Genomic DNA, 17,320 nt, shown 5'->3' with positions numbered 1-17,320 from the left:
TGCCCTTTGGAAATGGGCAAATTTCCTCGGCCCTGACTCCAACTTGGCTAAATTAACCAACCACGGAAATTGGGTCAGGAAGCTGGCCTGCCTCCATGCCCTATAATTTTAATTTCTGAGGTCTGGCATCTGGAAACAGAGGTCTGTGGTGTGAAAGATGAGTGCTCGGTATGTGGGTAGTGTGCAGGTGACAGGAAGCGCAGTTGTCTTGGCTTGTAATGTAAAATCGGTGATGACGAATCCATATCCAATTTTCAATTTGTGCAATCCTTTTTTCATTGATTCCAACAAAAGTGAATTTTGGGCAGGGAGTAAAATCACATCTGGTTTGCCGATGCCCATTTTTCACTGGCACCTCCAGACCAATGTCTCCCTTCTTGGTTCTGTATGCTGATGTCAGGATAGGGGCAGAATTGTATGAATGTGTGGTTCTAACACAGAATGTCACCCATTAGAAGCACAAAGTTGGCACTTTGGGTTCACATTCCCTGTGCTCTTCCAACACTGCATTTGCCCATTGAGATTCAGTATAAACTGATTGAGTGTTGACTGAAAATAAACCTGTGAGAACAGGGTGGGCAACAGTTATTCAAGTTCAAAGCTATTTGTATCTACAGAGAACAGCCAAAGAAAATGTTTATAAGTGGAACTGTGTAAGAATAGAATTTGTTCAAGGAAGGCCAGGAATTGGCTTTTTTTTGGCTGATGGTCAGATTTGCATTAATGAGCCAATAACTGTATATTTACTTAATTGCTGTAATTGACAAAGTGATTTAGCTTGATGTGCCTTTGAGCAAACTGCCATGGAGCATGTTCTCTACTATTAATGTGGTTATGAAAATGCTGGCCTTTGGTCAGCTTCTTTTGTTGTTGCTATACTCATTAAACAGTTTGGGAAATGAATTTGAAACCGTCAATCTTTGAGCAGACTGTATTGAGATGGAATAGACTTATTTTGGAAGCCCCCACTCTCTTCAGGAAGTCACTGATTAGGTATCGAAGCCAGCAACATATAGATTACAGCGTTGAATTTCTTCTCTTAATTGCTTCATGTATAGCTAACTGCTTTGAGGTGCTCACCGCTGAGAAATATGCATCAGTTTAGTGATGGATTCTTGGAAATAGAGTTTGAATGTTTCACTCACAGACATTTCAGCAGGTCAAAGTACTGAGCATTTGAGCAGGATAGGTTAGGATGGCCTCAGATTTTCTCCTTGGATTGTCCTGATTTATTCTTCAGATGTGGAAGTGTATGAGTACAACAGTTTGCTGCAAGGTACGTGACTGAGTGAAAAGAAGATCACTCAAGGCCTTCACAGAATCTCACAATTTGTTATGGATCAGAAGGAGGCCATTCAGCCCATCATACTTGCATCAGCTCTTCAAACAGACTCATTACCGAGTGTCAATCTCTTGCATTTTCTCCATACCCTTGCACGTTATTTGTTTTCCAAATAGTCAGCCAATGTCTTCAATGCCTTAGTTGAAACTGCCTCCACTACATTTCTAGGCAATGCATTCCATAACCTAACCACTCAATGTGTGAAAAGATTTTCTTTTCTTATATCACCCTTGCTTCTTTTGCACATCACTTCAAATCTATGCCCTCTCATTCTTGTTCCTTTTACAAGTAGGAACAGCTTGTCCCTATCTGCCCTTTCCAACCTGTGCATGATTTTTTGAAAACCATCTATCCAATCCCCTCTCAATTTTGTTTTTGTTTTAAGTTTCTTATTCTTGGAAGTGTTCTTGTAAATTGTTTCAGCACTGTCTCCAAAGCATTCACCACTTTGCTTTCATGTGGTGCCTACAACTGTACTCAATACTCCAGCTTCGGGTCAACAAATGCCTTGAACAAGTTCAACATCACCTCCTTGCTCTCGTACTCTGTATTAGATCTTATTTACCATCCAGTGACTCTTTGCTGATGTGTTAATGATGATTTCCCAGAGCCAAAAAGCTGACCAACATACACTGCCAGCGAGTAGGGAACAAAAGCGACTGAACTGTGTGTAAATAGTAGCTTTGTAACCTGTGACAATTCCTGATTCCCTCCCATTGTGGAGCCAACACAGTTACAGAAGGAGGGAACAAAATGTTGGCAAAATATAAAATCTGTTCTTACAGCTCAAGGTATTCAGCAAAAAAGAAATCCTAGATTAATTATGTCAGATTATACTTACTTGGCTGGGGAGACACCTTGATCAAGAAGGAGGTACTCCCACGATAAAGCTATCCCATTGCACTTCGGGCCTGCTGATGCCTGTCATGTCCCCAAATGCGGGATACTCAACTGCAAACCTGTGGTAGTGGGGGACTGCATTCATGCTCTCCTCTCCCCTGTCCGTTTGAATCCAATGTCATTCACCACAAAGAACATTGAGGCAAATATGCAGACCTCAGGCAGATGTTGATGCAGACTATGTTGGGGATTAATTAGGAATGAAAGTTCAAAGAGAACCCTTTATAGTCCCAATCTTCATGCACTTTTAGCAAACAAGCCCACACCTGCTAAGAAGTCGAATACTTTATGGTGAGCGGTGGTTTTAGTTTTGAGGGGGTTGTGTGTTGGGGTGAGGGGCTTGTGTTGGATGTTGCAGCCACGGTTGAATAGGAGAAAACCATAATTTTCAACAGCAATTCTGTGGCAACTTCATCTTGTCCAATTTTTGATTTTTTTTTTGTTCTTCTTTTCTCCCTCCCCTTCCGATCCTCTTCCCCTCCTTCCCATGCTCCATTCAAAAGTTGTCAATACAACTTTAACTTAGATAGCAGCCAGTCTGGTTCCTTTGTTTCCCTGGTTTCAATCTGTGGTCATTGGATTGCAATGACAGTGAAGATCCTTGTTTTATTTTCCATTCTAATTAACAGTTGTCATAATCAAATCTCAGGGCAGTGGTGGACACTTCAGATGCTGAAGATTAGAGTGGTGCTGGAAAAGCACAGCAGGTCAGACAGCATCCGAGGAGCAGGAAAATCAACGTTTCGGGCAAAAGCCCTTCATCAGGAATAAGCCCTCATTTCGTGATGAAGGGCTTTTGCCCAAAATGTCGATTTTTCCTGCTCTTCGGATGCTGCCTGACCTGGTGTGCTTTTCCAGCACCAATCAAATCTTAGTTAACAGACTTGAGGTCTAATCTGCTTTTATGTCAGTGCAATGATTATGGCCTTACCACTGTTCTAAGTAACATCTCTCAGTGCAGAGCTGCAACAAGTATGAACAAAATTGGAGAAAATAAGTCATGAAGTGCTTAGAGGATCAAGCTTTAGGAAACATACAATGGCATTAGAGAGGGTTCAGCAAAGGTTTGTAAGAATAGTCCAGGGATGAAGAATTTTCATTATGTGAATAGTTTGGAGAATCTGGGGTAGTTCTCCCACTTGAATGGAAAGGCTGAGAGGAAATTTGATACAGGCATTGAAAATCAGGAGTCTGGACAGAACAGCAAGAAGAGTCATCTAGAGTCGAAATGTTTGTTTGCTTTCTCTCCACAGATGTTGCCTGATCCATAGTGATCTCCAGCAATTTTTGTTTTCAGTCAAGAAATTATTTCCAATTGGTGGAAGGTTTGAGGACGAGAGGACACAGATTTAAAATGATTGGCAAAACACAGTGGATGACTTGAGGACAAACATACACAGTAAATGGTTTTGACCTTGAATACACTCACTGGGAGGTTGGTGGAAATAGTTTCAATTATAGTATTCAAAAGATGACAGGATGACCACATGAATGTTTGGGTGTTGGAATTGCAGGGCTACAGGAAATGGGAAAGGCTAAATTGCTTTTGCAGAGAACCCGCATGGGCTCAGCATGTTGTATGAGCTGAAATCATTCATTCTATGATGTTATGATTCTGTTTGTTTGAACTTGATAGCTTGCAGGAAGAAGGAACTATAGGAGGGAGAGATTTCCATCATTTTGAGACCTCTGGAAAGAATGACTTAGAGTAACATTAACTTTATTTGTAAATATTGCAAAATTGTACGAATGATTTGCAATTTTTAGGAATGGATCATCAAAAATAAAGGATTTGTCTCACCACTCTTTCGAATGTTCAGTTACTTATAATGGAAATTTGTTGAGTAAAAATAAAATTGCACTAGGGCATTCATTGCAAGTCTGCCAGTTATAAACACTGAAACATTCCCAAAGTTAGTGCATGATTCTACAGTGGAACTAAGGCCTGGAAACTCTCCCAGTTCCAGGGAATGAGTGATATGTTTGTATTTGTGGGTTGGCAAATTGTAATCAGCCCACTTTGAACTCTATCGTGGACTGACTTAAGTTGGTCAGGTATCATAGTCAAAATTTGTTCCCAAACACCACCACTCTAAATAATTGAGGCTCACATATGTCAGGCCAATGATGGTTAAGCTCCTGGAAATTAATCTGTTATTTATTTGTGAGTTGTTTCATTGATGGTAAGAATTAAATGATTTAGCTGATGTTATAGTAACAATCCTTCCACCTTTAAGCAATTTAATGGGCTCAAGAGGCATTGTTATGACAGCAGGTCTTTGAAAGCCTTTTGAAGTAGTTATTTCCATCACCACAAAGCCTACCCTCAATACCAGATGGTGAAAGATGTTCCATCTTGGCTACAGGTAGCAGAAGCCATCTGTTTGTAGTTGTACTCCTGATATCTGTTGGCTTCATAATAACGCTGAACAATGTTTTAAGGAGAAGGTGAGTCCTGTTGCAGCATTCCAGTCTGAATGAATACACTCTATAGTCTGGCTACATAGTGATACTTTACTTTGTTTTTTCTGCACAGCGCATTTCAGTATCTGCATCATTGTTTTGTCTCCTATTTTTAATAACATTTCAGATATCTGTTTGAAGACAAATTTTGTCTCGACCCTGATCTGACATCTTCAATCTATCTCCATATGTGATTGGGCTACTCAAAATGTATGGAATTGGAGCTTAGGCATCAGGTTTTGTTGATAACTCTGCAGTTGTTACTGTGTTGAATAACAAACGACCCTCATCCTAGTAGTTGGCAGGATTAACTGAGTGTTGGGGGTAACCAAACTGGCAGAACTGTGATGCAGTTTCTCCCTATTGAACTCTAAATAATTTTAAGGTAGCTGGAAACTATCAACAACAGCTGGATGCCTCAAGGCATAACAGTTGAACGCTGGGGTGAAGAAAATTGGGGGATCGTCAAGATGGCAGAATTGGAAGAGGGGAAAGTTTTCAGAGGGCTAGAATAGCTCGGTGATATGATTGGATGAGGTTAGGCAGACGTGACAAAACAGTCCTCTCAATTTACTGTAGGGTTTAAAATGAAGTCACCATGGCTCTCCATGTCTTATTAATTTACTTTTAGTGGGGGAAATTTATTATTTCTTGATATGGTACATGATGCTGATTTTAATTTCCTTGCTATTTTGCCTAAAATCTGTCTTAATACATTATTACAGAAAGGAAGTACGGCCAAGCCTATGTGTTATGTACATTACGTTTAAACAACATTGGGTGGTAGAATTACATTGGTGTTTCTCACAAAACTGTGACTTAACACTTTGTTCTTCAACTTCACATTATCTAAAACAAATTGAAATTACTGCACCATAGTCGTTCTTGTTCGATTCTCTACATTTCCCAATGTAATCTCCTCTTCAAGCATATACTGTAAAAATTGATAATGTCATTATCACTAGGAATTTAGCCAAATGTAATATTGGGTGTGATATTTTCAGACAGAATTCATTTTAAATTTAAAACGGGTTCAGCAGTATAATTTTAAATTCTGTCTTCCCACACTTGTATTAGAAAGGGTAGTTAATGCTGTGCAATATCATACATTAAGGTTGTATTATTTTCTCCTCCAGTGCATTGTTACCAACAATACTAGCACTTAATACAGAACATTTCATAACCAGCAGACATCTTGAAGCACTATTAATGGTGTATTTTTGTAGAGCGGTCAGTTATCAAAGATATATTACAGCAGGTGGCACATGTCTCTGTAGTTAGCACTGCTGTCTCTCAGTTTCTGGGATCCAAGTTTGATTCCTGCCTTGGATAACTGTCTGTGAGAAGTTTGCACATTCTCCCTTTAAAGCTGGTTACGGGGTCACCCTATATGTTCATTAGGAGAATAAACCGGACTTGAACCCTTTTCAAGGGATTTTTATTGTTCAGTCAGATTTTGGAGTGAATCAAATTTGATTATTAAACTACATGATCAAAGCCAGTGTTTTGGAAGAGTTATTGGTGAATTTGTATGGCCTATAAAACTTACAGATACAGTTTTAAACTTTCAAAGAAATTAATTTAAGCAGGGGCACATCAGTGCCCCTCAATGCACATCATGACAGTCCTTAGTTTTTTGATAGGTTTTTAAGCTAGATGCACCAAGTGGTGTTCACTGATTAATTGGTCCTTGGAGTATTACAGACGGCAGGTTAAGAATCTAACCAGATTTGTCAGCCCTCCAAATTTTCATCTCATTTGGAACCAAAGTATGGATAAGAGGCTTACAGAGTAAGATAGTGGTCTGTCCATCTTTACCAGCTCCACCTTCAAGGCATAGCTTTATGACACTACTGAACGTCTGGGAGCATGTACTTTGCAATGTGGCGGGAGGCCATTTGGCCCATTATGTTCGCTTCACACTGGAGCTATCTAGACCAACTTCCATGCTTTTCCCCAAATCCTTTTTAATGTTTCCCTTCCTTTTTAAAGCACTGTGATTTGATTTTGATTTCAAAAGGCATTTGAAGTCATTATTAACTTTACTTAAAATATTTTCTTTCTAACCTTTTTACCCCCCTCCCCAACTCTTCCCTGACTTTCTTGTACTGATTCCAAGTTACATCACAGCAGCTGAATTAACAACTGTAAAGCAGCGTCTTGAATTTTAATTAATCCAGTTAGATGGTTTGGACAGCAACAATAGAACAGATTTTTCAATTATCCATGGGCAAAAACATCCTTACTAATTTAAGAAGACTATTTTTGCCTTTGTTTTTACATATTCTCTTGAACTGTGAAGAATCTCATTTGCAATCAGGACTTATATGTGTAAGAAATATGTTAGACACCATTGGACGGTGAAGGGTTTCCAGAAACAGTGATGTGAATCATTCTGCTCATGTTGGGTGATAAGGTAGAAAGTTCCATTTAAGTAGCAACTTGTTCACTATCCACTTAGACCCCTTAATTCGGGGAAGGGGCAACTGTAATCAATGTTTTTAATTTCAAGAATTAATTGAATTTGCAAACTTTCAGATCATGCTTTCTCGGTGAATCAAACCAAATCTCACTGTGTGTTTTGACCTCCATGTCCTTGCAAGTTCTATGATTGGTTTACAATAGATGACTGGAAGGTTTCCCAGTTTGAGTGGACAGAATGAGGTTGTAAAACTGGGACAGTGGCCAGGCAGGGTTCAGAAATACCATTGTTGCCATGTGCAAAGATATCCAAATCTGCATAGTGCCAACCAATGAAATATGAACCAAAGAGGAAAAGGCACAAATAAAGATTAGAAGTGTTCCTAGAAGCACATCAGTGCCCCTTAATGCACATCATGACAGTCCTTAGTTTTTTGATAGGTTTTTAAGCTAGATGCACCAAGTGATGTTCACTGATTCAGTTCTGACCAAAGGCTTCTCTATCTTAATTTTGGCTTCTGTTGCTTTGGAGACAAGTGCCAGGAGTGAGAAGCTGGACCAAGTGAAGGTAACAATAAGCTTAACATCTCAACTGTGCTGCGTTGAACCACCTGATTTTGAGAGATGTGAGCCACAAACCGATTTTTAACAACATATTTCCTGCGTGGTGAGGGCTCTTGTGGCATAGTGGTTGTGACTGTACCTCTGAATCAGGAGCCTTGGGGGTTTAACTCCCTCTTCTTCCAGAGGTGTGTCATAACATCTCTGAACAGGTTTATTAAAATGCTGCTTGATGCTAAGCTACTGATAAATGTGGTCAATTCTAAACTGATGTGTTAAAGTTATCAAATGGCAGCAATATATTAATACTGTTGCTCATTAAATTTTTTTGAAACTTAATCCTGCTCAAACACAGAGCAGAAAGTTCATTCAATTCACCCTGGGTTCATGAATTCAGAATAACATTACAGTGGCATAATCACCATGCAAAAATGGCACTATTGTATTCTTCAATGCTGTACCTGGTGAGCACAATGTCTCAACGTTCCTCTGCATTTTTAAAATTGCAAAACCAATGGGGAAAATCCCAGGTCCTTGGATTTTCACCTTATTTTTACCCCTCAATATTCTATATTTCTGATGGGGTTGTGTTGGTTCAGTTTGTTCTCATTATATTCCTTTGTGTTGATATTGAAAGAGATGCCACTTATCGGATAGTATCCCCTAAAAGAACACCATTGATTCTACCTCGTTGGTGGCTAATATAAAAGGCTAATGAATGACACTGACATTCAGAAAGTACAAATACTTTCATGGTGCCTATAATATTAATCAACCATTGTAGCTATTGGTGAACTGGCAAAGGAATGGTTTTGACAAAGATTGGCATCCTTAGTAGAACAGCTATCCCCAGCAATCAGTAGAGAGGCAAGTTTTCACTCTGACATTCCTAGCATCCATGGGGCAGAGGTTATAAATGGCAGGAGTGTTTGCACCATTGTTTAAGTGACTCTGAGCCTGGGATATGTGATGGGATGCGGGATCATTCAAAGTGGTGTTGCAGATGCCTGCTAGGGTGTATACCATTGGGAATGTGGCGGTACAGTGGTCTCCTAGGCATTTGAGGGTAGATAGGAGGTTTCCATCTGTAAAGTGCTCAAGATATAGGGTGTATCAGGGTTGCACAATCAATTCTGTTCCAAACTAAACACTATATAAAACATTCAGGAACAGAACCAATGGACTACATTTTGTTTTTTAACAGATCAAGCAATGACTTTACCTTTTTCACCATTATCATTCAATTTATCTTCTGTTACATATAAAAACAGCTCATTGATTCTTCTCCATTTAAAACATCACACCAGTAGCCTTCATTCATTTCAGTTTTGACTGATTTCTTAATCCTAACTTCCTAAGTGTTTCAAGTTTTGTTTCCCCTAGCATTTAGATTCTTCTCCATCAAGAATAGGATTTACTTTATAAATTCTCTTCATAATCTTGGGAAGCTTCTCTTACAGCTTTTCCTCATTTTTATGGAAACCCAGCTTCTTTAATCACTCCTCAGGGCTGACATTTCTGGTTCTGTTTTAACTGAATATTTTAAGTTTCTTGTTTGTCATTAATACTCAGTGTAATTGGATACCAAACGTGCTTGAGGTGAGTTCTGATAAGTACTTTACACAATAGCGTTTTATACTTTCTTATTTATATTCCAATCCTTAAAACTAACAAGAGCTGCCAACTTCCTCTACTCCTACAAAGAAGGAGGCAGGTACTAATTTAAATTGTGTCAGATTTATAGCCAGAACTGTTTAAAATGAGTCCAATGAATAGGCGCTGTTCTTTCCTCCACTATGGCACTACTCATCAAATCACCTCTGAGATGAATCAAACATTGTTTCAAAAAATAGTTTATGGAATAAATGTTGGTTTCAGCTTTTGATCTCTCTGAGATAAGAAAATAACTTGCAGGCATGTGGTTTATTGCCTCTGTAGGATCCAAGATAAATTGGGATTAAATACATGTTCCGGCTGGGTTTATTTAGGAGCCTAACTTGAAGTGAACATGCAATTATAATTGGATAATTAAAATCATATATTCCTGCTCAGGCAGGAATTCACCCTTTCTGATGTGAACCGGATTAAATAATGAAAGGCTCCAGCCAAATGTTTTAATGGTGAGGAATAGTCTTGAAAATAATTTCTGTTAGAGAGAGAGAATTAAAGTAATGAACCACAGATTTTCCGATTACAAGTACAGATTCACTATTTGGCTAAATTATTTTCCCAAGGAATGGTGTAGTCATAGAGATTTACAGTATGGAAACAGACCCTTTGGTCTAACTCGTCCACACCGAACAAATATCCAAAATTAATCAAGTCCAACTTGCCAGCACTTGGCCCATATCCCTCTAAACCCTTCGTATTTATACACCCATCCAGAGGCCTTTTAAATGTTGTTATTGTACCAGCCTCCATCACTAATACTTGAAAGCAAACAGCAGAGGCAGTTAACTGTGCAGGTTACTGCTGGGTTAGGCAGCTGTGCAGGTTTTCTGCTCCATTTAATTCACTTCCCATGTGGTCACTGCCTTTTGTCTCTCGTTCTCCTTTTTTTAAAGTGTTGTTGTTTTGATGTTTATTTTCCCAAAGTTCCAAAACAATGCAACAGCTTATAAAACAGTGATTAATGCTCCAAGGAATTCAAGCAAATTAGCCCTGACACTGAAAATACCTCATAAAAGGAGCAGCTCTTATAGTCACAATTTTTTTCCCATCCTAAATGCAGAACATCAAAAAATATTATACTTTAAAAGGGAACTAAATTGATGTCTGGTGAAAAGGGACATTGAGAACTGTTAACCACATGAAGCAGTTCAGGAGAACGAGAAGAGAGAATTTGAAAAATTTTCTATTTTAGCAGTTACTATATGTACAAAACCCCAGTAAGACTAATGGATAAAAATCTTTACTGGGATTGTGCAGTTTCTGATCATTAACATGCCCTAAAACATAAACTGAAATGTTCAGATGGAATGTGTGGAAAAAAATAATTTAATGTGAAGTTTAATGGGCCAAATGGTTGATTTTATATTTTCCCCTCCCGGTTTATTCTTAATATTGGGGAGGAAAGTTGGAAATTTAATAGTTCAAGAAACTTGAAAGGGTTCAGAAAAGATTTACAAGGATGTTGCCAGGGTTGGAGGGTTTGAGCTAAAGGGGGAGGTTGAATAGTTTGGGACTGTTTTCCCTGGAGTGTTGAAGCTGAGGAGTGACATCATAGAGGTTTATAAAATCATGAGGGGCATGGATAGGATAAATAGACAAAGTCATTTCCCTGGGGTGGGTGAGTCCAGAACTAGAGGACATAGGTTTGGGTGAGAGGGAAAAGGTATAAAAGAGACCTAAGGGGCAACTTTTTCACGCAGAGAGTGGTACGTGTATGGAATGAGCTGCCAGAGGAAGTGGTGAGTGCTAGTACAATTGCAACATTTAAAAGGCATTTTGATGGGTATACGAATAGGAAGGGTTTGGAGGGATATGGGGTGAGTGCTGGCAGATGGGACAAGATTGGGGTGGGATATCGGGTCGGCATGGACGAGTTGGACTGAAGAGTCTATTTCCATGCTGTACATCTCTATGACTCTAAGTGAATACATATCTGCTATGGCATTACTCAGGTTACCTACTATGCCAAATCCTCTGGTAGAAAATAAAATAATGTTAATAGCAGAGGGAAAAGACAGTATTGACAAAATTATGGAAACATTGAGTTAGGTTTTTGTGTCATGATAGAACTTACTTCCTAAAAGATGGGGCAAACTGAACTCAGTTATATAAAACCAAGTTTGCTAAATGAATTAGACTGTTGAATTCACTCTAAAATCTGCAGCTGTGAGTTGGGAGTGGGGTGGTCTTGAAAACTGTTCAGGAATATAATGACCTGTGCTAACATCAAAAAAGCTGCATGACCTTGTAAGGCATAGCTCAAGAGCCAGAGAATTATATTAGTTGTGGCTTTAAAGGTATTTACTGTCTGTGGTTTTTGTTTCTTCTTGTTTTGAATTTTGTGCAAAGCTCCACAACGCTTCTCCGCGTTGGTGTCAAAAGAGTAATTGAACTGTGCCTGTTATGTGGCACTGTGAATGTTTTGATGGACTGACTGCAGACAAGATAATTTGCGTATTGTGCTGATGCTAGATAAATCAGTTCTAGTGCAGCATCTTGTCAGCTAACGAGACTCCTGGGGATTGCTTTTTCTGTTTTTCCACTTCATGCCAATGAGGACATGGTGAGGGTGTTGTAGGGGTGGAAATTTATTTTCCTCATAATTGGGTAGGTTTACAGTGGGTTATGACAGCAAATTCAAGCTGTCTCAGCTTCTCAACTGGGAAGTTATTTCCCCTTCGTTTCCTCATCAGGACCATCAATGCCTTCTCATTCCTCACTTGGTAAATTCAACTGGGTGGCATGGTGACTCAGTGTTTGCACTGCCACCTCACAGCGCCAGGGAACTGGGTTCGATTCTACACTCTGGTGGCTGTCTGTGTGAAGTTTGCTGGTTCTCTCTGTGTCAGTGTGGGTTTCCTCCAGGTACTCCAGTTTCCTCCCATAGACCAAACATGTGCAAGTTAGGTGGATTGGCCATGGTGTCCAAGGATGTGCAGGCTAAGTGGATTAGCCATGGGGAATGTAGGATTACAGGAATGGGGTGAGTCTGGGTGGGATGATCTTTGGACGGTTGATGTGGACTCAATGGGCCAAATGGGGGTTCAGTGATTCTAAATGGAAGTTGGGAGTGTGGGGCAACCCAGTCCCAGAAAGATTGTCATCTTCTTGGCCTCATTTACAACCTCTCCTTGAGGCTGCATGTGGGAGGTGATAACAACCTTGACATCATTCAATGACTGGAGAGAGTTTGAAATGGTCTGTCCTCCTGATCCAGTTGATTCCAAATGCTCAACTATTGAAGGTGTTTCAGTTCTTGTCTTAAAGCCAAACCTCGTTTTCCCCTTTTTTAAAGTCACTTGATACCCCTTCACATGCTGTACTGGTGTCAAGTCTTGAAGCGCAGCCAGAATTCCATTTTAACAAACAGAAGATTGCCATGAATATGGAATAAACCTTCTCTTTGGGGGGACAAAGGATAGGGAGACGCGGAAGTCCGCTCTAAAGAAGAATGTTTGCACCCCGTCACTGACTCACTTGCTCCATGGACAACAGGAGCACTTTAATATTGGAGCCAGATGGGAATAAATCCAATGATTTAACATCATTGCTGAAGAACTTCACAATATGAGAGGTTGGATCAGAATTTGGTGGAGGGAGTCTAGTTTGTGACCTGTTGCTATGCATTTTAAAGAATGAAAAGAGTTGTATTAGGTTGTGCATTATCTGCATTGACCTCAATGCTCAAGTTCCAGTTCTGCATGGCCATTATGTAAAACACCATGTTAGCAGTAGTTAACCATCTGTTCAACGGTGCTCATGACTGATCTTCTTCCTGTCCTCAATGAATATTCACACCTTCCAGGCGGGAATCAAAGGCTGGATAATCAGAAATGGGATTCCTGGCCTGATGTCTCACCTCATCCCAGCATTATTGAATATTTCTGACAACACATCTTGATGCAACAAACTAAGCACAATCCAGGGAGGTAAACTGTCCCTGTCCTAATCTGTCAGCCAGTGTACACCTTCTTCGCCATAAGAGATATTTTGGCCAGCCAGTGATCCAAAACCAAAACCCAGGGCTGAAACTCACTTTTTTTTTTAAGTATCAGTTTCTCTCTGCGAGGCTTTACATGATCTCTTGCATTTCACCAAACTTGCATCATTACATACTTACTCCACCCTATGGTGCCCCTCAAGCCTGATTCTAGCCCATTCTAGCACTTGTTATACCTGGATCAGGACACTTCAGGGACATCCCGGAAGTGGCAGGCAAGGCAAGTTGTCAGTATTGTGAGCCTGGTCACTCTGTGCAGCATGGTGCAAAAAGGCAAGGCAAAGCAAGCCAGTGTGCACTAAGAGAGCAGGCAGGTGATACAGCCTGGTTCATGCCACGGGCTGGGCGTGTGTCCCTGAGTGCACTGTGCCTGAAATGTCACATAAGGTTATTAGAGGCTGGCACATGTTGCATGTGAATAGTCTTGTAAGTGGGATGTATGTGGCCGGTGCCCATGGAACATGCCCTAGGAGGTTGGTGCTCTGTGTAAAACATGAAAGCTTCTTTGAAGCAAACAGTGAAATGAGTCCCCAAGTACCCGATCTGATGTCTCTGTGTTTAGTTTCCATGCAGCAGGTGGTAAAGCAAGCTAAATATTAATGAGGTGGGAAGTGCAATGAGTAATATCAGCACGGAATAATCCCCTTAATAGTCAACTCACCACTGCGTAGTGAGAATTTCACCTTGACTCCTGTGTTGTAGTTAAGAGAGGCAGTGAGTTGCTCTCAACTTTTGAATAGACCTCACTGAGCTGGTGTGATCCTGCCACATGTACCCACCATTACTCATGTTGGTCAAGCCCCTATAAGATTTCACCCTAGGCTTTGAAAATTTCTAGTCTACTTAGAAACCACATCTTTTGTTTAGCAGCTTGAATAGTCAATTAAGAAACATTCAAAGAAAGTGATCTGACAGGAAAACCAAGGAGAGAAAACACACCTATACTTGCAACATGAGTTTCAAGATTTCTCCGCAGCTTCATGACATGTTTGGATAAGAGTTCACATCATTCTGTTGTAGGAGTGCACATAGAATCACAAGTGGGATTTATTTGTACAATGTGACCTCAAAGTAATGGAAATGCTTGAGTGAATGCTAACATGAATAATTTAAGTATTACATGTGCATTTAGTGCTCCTCTTGTGGTTTCTTCAGGGGATTTACTCCATTAAGGTTATTAGCACTGCAAACTAACAGGCTTTAATTCTGGTGGTCAGCTAGTTTTCAGTTTTGATCATCGCTGGAATTGATAGGACTAGTGGGGAATGGTGCGTTGCAAAATATAGCTACCAGCAGCAGCCCTTTGAGCCCACTCCACCATTCAATATGATTTTGGCTGATCCTCTATCTCAATGCCACATTTCTGCTTTCTCACCATACAAGAAGATGCACTGGAGCAACTCACAACAAGGTTCATCAGTACCTCACAAACCTGTGGCCTCTAATACTGCAAGGATACGTGGTAACACCCCTCACCTACCATGTATTCCAGGTGATGGGAAATACACAGATTCCATCTCTGACACTGGTTTTAAAAAAGGAGAAAGTGAGGATTGCAGATGCTGGAGAGTCAGAGTTGAAAGGTCTGGGGCTGGAAAAGCACAGGTCACGGAGCAAGAGAGTTGATGTTTCGGGCATAAGCCCTTCATCAGGAATATGGAGGGGGAAAGGGGTTGTGAGATAGAGATAAATTATTCATGTTAGCGTTCACTCAAGCATTTCCATTAATTCGAGGTCACACGGTACAGATAAAGCCCATGTACGATTCTATGAGTAGGCTCGCACTCCTACGACAGAATGACGTCAATTCTTATTTAAACTTATCATGAAGCTGCAGAGGAATTTTGCAACTCACTTTTGAAGTATATGTGTTTCCTCTCTTCTGTTTTCCTTTTAGATCACTTTTTCTTTGAATACTCAATTCAGAAACATTTAAACTGCTAAACAAAAGATGGGGCTTCTGAATGGACTCGAAAGTTTCAAAGTCTCGAGTGGAATCTTATAGGGGCTTGACCAACATGGGTAATGGTGGGTAAATGTGGCAGGATCACACCAGCTCAGTGAGGTCTATTCTAGAGTCAGAAGCAACCCCCACCTCCCTATTTATCTCTCAGCTCCCTTCCCCTTCCACTTGCCTTATGAAGGGCTTATGCCCAAAACGTCAACTCTCCTGCTCCTCGGATGTTGCCTGAGCTGCTGTACTTTTCCAGCACCACACTTTTTTTTTCAACATTAAAACAAAATCCTGACACTCTCTACTCAACAGTACTGGAGGAGTACCTACCTCACAGGCACTGCACTGGTTCAAGCAGACCAACCTTCTCGAGGGCAATATATTTTGGTCCTGCCAGGATTAGCGCCTCATTCCAATTACAGATGTTTAAAACAAATTACCATGGACACATCTCAAACACCTGTCCATCCATGATACTGGGTAGAAAAACATTACTATATCTTACAGGGCTTGTGGTCTTCCAATACTGACCAAAGGCCCATGAGAAGAGGGAACACTTATTTGGGCAATTTCATCAATAAAGATTCTGTCACAGCTCCAACTCCCAATTTTGTAAGGCAGACCTGAATTGGTCAGAAAAATAGTGATCAAATGCAGGCTGAGGGGTGACCTTATAGAGGTTTACAAAATTATGAGGGGCATAGATAGGATAAATAGACAAAGTCTTTTCCCTGGGGTCGGGGAGTCCAGAACTAGAGGGCATAGGTTTAGGGTGAGAGGGGAAAGATATAAAAGAGACCTACGGGGCAACTTTTTCACGCAGAGGGTGGTACGTGTATGGAATGAGCTGCCAGAGGATGTGGTGGAGGCTGGTACAATTGCAACATTTAAGAGGCATTTGGATGGGTATATGAATAGGAAGGGTTTGGAGGGATATGGGCCGGGTGCTGGCAGGTGGGACTAGATTGGGTTGGGATATCTGATCGGCATGGACGGGTTGGACCGAAGGGTCTGTTTCTATGCTGTACATCGCTATGACTCTAACTCTATAACTGGGCTCAAAAGATTGGATATATTGGAACAATTCAAGGAAATTTAAAAGCCAATTTTAACCAAACAAAGAAAACAATGTACAGAAATGTCCCACTTCAAGTGTTCTGCCTCACACTCTTTCCTTCAGCCAGAAAATTCAGATTCTGTCTCCCTCTGCCAGCCAGCGTTTGCTAGCTGACAAAAGCTGTACAAGGTGTTGAAGGTGTTATGTAAGGGCTGATCATGAAAACTAAATGAGCAACATGATTGAGTGCCTTGCAGATGGTCTGAGGAACCCTTTTGATGTTTATTAAAGTAAAGCAGTGTTTGTAGAGGTGAATGCAGTTCCATTTTAGCGAAGTTCAAACCATCTGTTGCTGTTAATTCTGAAACAAAAACAGAAGATGTTGGAGAAACTCAGCAGATCAGGCAGCATCTGCAGAGAGAACAATCGAGTTAATTCTTCAAGTCCAATGAGAATTTGTCAGAACACTGTTAAATCTGTTCCTACAAACGCATAACCAGGAATTTGTGCCAAAATTAGACAGAAACAAAGACATCTGGATAGATTCATTCAAATATTAAATCATCACTCATCCTTACTTTTCTGACTTTGGTTTCTAGTGTGTGTGCCACCCCTGTTCCTCACTCTCAGCAGAGTCCTTGACCACAATTCTGTCTGGAATTCTTGATCTCTCCTGCCCTGACATCTCCTTTTGGCCATGTCTTTCCTTAGAACATAGAACAATACAGCACAGAACAGCCCTTCGGCCCACGATGTTGAGCCGAACATTTGTCCTAGCTTAAGCACCCATCCATGTACCTATCCAATTGCCGCTTAAAGGTCACCAAAGATTCTGACTCTACCACTCCCACAGGCAGCGCATTCCATGCCCCCACCACTCTCTGGGTAAAGAACCCACCCCTGACATCTCTCCTATACCTTCCACCCTTCACCTTAAATTTATGTCTCCTT

At 40.6% G+C, this 17,320-nt stretch overlaps 1 protein-coding gene and 1 non-coding gene across 5 annotated transcripts in view; both read left to right on the top strand.

Moving 5' to 3' along the window:
* The window catches only part of LOC122540930 (lactadherin-like), an 89,983-nt gene that overhangs the window by 16,331 nt on the left and 56,332 nt on the right, over positions 1-17,320 (top strand). The gene's annotated exons all lie outside the window — the stretch shown is intronic.
* Positions 2,176-2,338, top strand: LOC122541144. Its single transcript, XR_006309533.1, has one exon. It is a non-coding gene; the product is annotated as a U1 spliceosomal RNA (small nuclear RNA).

This window comes from Chiloscyllium plagiosum, chromosome 36 (assembly GCF_004010195.1).
Source record: "Chiloscyllium plagiosum isolate BGI_BamShark_2017 chromosome 36, ASM401019v2, whole genome shotgun sequence".
Lineage (NCBI taxonomy): Eukaryota > Metazoa > Chordata > Chondrichthyes > Orectolobiformes > Hemiscylliidae > Chiloscyllium > Chiloscyllium plagiosum.
This window is presented reverse-complemented; position numbering and strand designations above follow the sequence as displayed.